The sequence below is a fragment of the Bison bison genome, unplaced genomic scaffold (assembly GCF_000754665.1).
Source record: "Bison bison bison isolate TAMUID 2011002044 unplaced genomic scaffold, Bison_UMD1.0 scf7180017864485, whole genome shotgun sequence".
Lineage (NCBI taxonomy): Eukaryota > Metazoa > Chordata > Mammalia > Artiodactyla > Bovidae > Bison > Bison bison.
The window spans coordinates 6,751,982-6,755,450 of NW_011495045.1; positions in this window are offsets into that span (position 1 = coordinate 6,751,982).

Sequence of the window (3,469 nt, forward strand, 5' to 3'; positions counted from 1 at the left end):
GATTTGGGAAAATAGCATTGAAACATGTATAATATCATGTATGAAACGAGTCACCAGTCCAGGTTCAATGCACGGTACTGGATGCTTGGGGCTGGTGCACTGGGACGACCCAGAGGGAGGGGAGGGGAGGGAGAAGGGTGGAGGGTTCAGGATGGGGAACGTGGGTATACCTGTGGTGGATTCATTTCAATATTTGGCAAAACTAATACAATATTGTAAAGTTTAAAAATAAAATAAAATTTAAAAAAAATAAATAAAAACAAAGTTTAATGCAGTTAATTGAAATGCCAATTCTTTAAAAATATAAAGTTCATTAAAAAAATAACAAAGTTCCTAGCAGCACATTTGTCATTGTTTGTTCTGTAATAATGGACACTAAGAGTATATTTCCCTTCTTGTAGAGGTCCATGAAAATCAGAGAGTTAGCAGAGGACTCTGTATTGGTAAATCTGACTGTAAATTCTTAAGCAGATCCAATGACACCAGCTAAACTGGCAAACAGACACGAACTCAGACGTAATACTCTCATGAAAAAGTAAAGGCTAGAAAAGCTAGCAGATGTGATTTTGGTCCGTCTCAAGGTCACCTAGAGGGCACTACCGTACAGTCTTGGAAACTGAGTAGCTGGTTTCGTCCTCAGACACACAGAACACATGCTGTGTGCACCTGGTCTTGAGCAGGCTGTCACAGGGGCTCTTCATGACGTCACACATGGGGCCAACTCTTCTCAATGGGGAGGCAGAAAAAACAACATTAGAAGTGGAAGGATGATATCTGAGAGTCTAATGAACCTGAGTAGAGCCGTGTGGTGTCTTTTTCTGTAAAGTGGGAATCTCCCTCGGATGTTCTTCATAAAAATTACGTGCGCTTCTACACTTAAAGCATCTAGAACTGCCTTGGAACAGGGAAGGTGTTCAGTAAGATTTCTTTCCCTTCTCTCTCTTAGATTGTCTCCTAAATCTACTAAAATCAAATTATTAACTATTTTAAGTGCTTTAGACAAATGGATAAGAAAGACAATATCTGTGTCTCTTTTGCTGTCTCACATATAGGGTCATGTTTCAGAATTACAATTAGGAAAGAGAATTATAACCCAAGAATGCTGACAGTCCTTTGGGATATTAAAAGAGTTATCAGGTGACCGAACTATGTCAGGTGTCAATTACCAGGTCCTCCAGGTGGCAACAGGAAACAGGCTTTGTTCTGGGTACAAGTCTGCTTCACCTCACCATGCCTATTTACGACTATAAATATTGAACTTCAGTCTCCAGCCCTGTAATCTAAACCCCTGTAGAAAATGACAGGTAGCTCCGGATCAACTAGTTGAAGAATACCTGATCTAGATAATCACCAAGATGGTAAAACATTTAAACTTTATATTCTGTACTCATTTCTCAGGCATATCATGTTCTAACTCAATGGCACAACTGTACTAATGACACATGAATTAAGTTCTGTAAAATTCTTAAGCCAGTTCCTTAAGCAACTGTTGCTAAATGGAGGTGGGGAGTGGTGGGTACTAGGTAACAATGTCAGAATATTGTTGTTTGTTACAACTGGATTATTATTTAGACCTTGTAATTGAAATTAAGAATCTGAGCCCAAATCAGAACATGAAACTAATAAAACACAAAACACAAAAATGAATGTTCAGTCCTCAATAAACTGCAATCTGAAAATCATGATCCACTCATTCTTATGTACTAAGCCAATTACTGACTCCATAGACTCCTATATCACATTTGTAAAACGTTTTCTGTTCTAAAAGGGCTTTCTTATTTTTTCCTCTTCTAATTCACATGGATCTTTTCTCTTTACAAAGTGACTGATTTTTTAAAAAATTAATATTTTAATTGCAGGCTAATTACAATATTGTAGTGGTTTTTGCCATATATTGACATGAATCAGCCACGGGTGTACATGTGTTCCCCATCCTGAACCCCCCTCCACCTCCCTCCCCATCTCATCCCTTAGGGTCATCCCAGTGCACCAGCCCTGAGCACCCTGTCTCATGCATCGAACCTGGACTGGCAATCTATTTCACATATGATAATATACATGTTTCAATGCTATTCTCTCAAATCATCCCACCCTTGCCATTTCCCACAGAGTCCAAAAGTCTGTTCTTTACATCTGTGACTCTTTTGCTATCTTGCATATAGGGTCCTCATTACCATCTTTCTAAATTCCATGGATATGCATTAATATTCTGTATTGGTGTTTTTCTTCCTGACTTACTTCACTCTCTATAATAGGCTCCAGTTTCATCCACCTCATTAGAACTGATTCAAATGCATTCTTTTTAATAGCTGAGTAATATTCCATTGTGTATATGTACCACAGCTTTCTTATCCATTCATCTGCCTGTGGACATCTAGGTTGCTTCCATGTCCTGGCTATTATAAACAGTGCTGCAATGAACATTGGGGTACACGTGTCTCTTTCAATTCTGGTTTCCTCAGTGTGTATGCCCAGCAGTGGGATTGCTGGGTTGTATGGCAGTTCTATTTCCAATTTTTTAAGGAATATCCACACTGTTCTCCATAATGGCTGTACTAGTTTTCATTCCCACCAACAATGTTAAGAGGGTTTCCTTTTCTATGCACCCTCTCCAGCATTTATTCCTTGTAGACTTTTAGATAGCAGCCACTCTGACCGGCGTGAGATGGTACCTCATTGTGGTTTTGATTTGCATTTCTCTGATAATGAGTGATATTGAGCATCTTTTTCATGTGTTTGTTAGCCATCTGTAAGTCTTCTTTGGAGAAATGTCTATTTAGTTCTTTGGCCCATTTTTGGGGGCCAAAAATTGGGTCGTTTATTTTTCTGGAATTGAGCTGCAGGAGCTGCTTGTATATTTTTTAGATTAATTCTTTGTCAGTTGCTTCATTTGCTATTATTTCCCCCCCATTCTGAAGGCTGTCTTTTCACCTTGCTTATAGCTTACTTCATTGTGCAAAAGCTTTTAAGTTTAATTAGGTCCCATTTGTTTATTTTTGCTTTTATTTCCATTACTCTGGGAGGTGGGTATAGAGGATCCTGCTGTGATTTATGTCGGAGAGTGTTTTGCCTGCGTTTTCCTCTAGGATTTTTATAGTTTCTGGTCTTATGTTTAGATCTTTAATCCATTTTGAGTTTATTTTTGTGTATGGTGTTAGAAAGTGTTCTAGTTTCATTCTTTTACAGGTGGCTGACCAATTTTCCCAGCACCACTTGTTAAAGAGGTTGTCTTTTCTCCATTGTATATTCTTGCCTCCTTTGTCAAAGATAAGGTGTCCATAGGTGTGTGGATTTATTTCTGGGCTTTCTATTTTGTTCCATTGATCTATATTTCTGTCTTTGTGCCAGTACCATACTGTCTTGATGACTGTGGCTTTGTAGTAGAGCCTGAAGTCAGGTAGGTTGATTCCTCCAGTTCCATTCTTCTTTCTCAAGATTGCTTTGGCTATTCAAGGTTTTTTGTATTTCC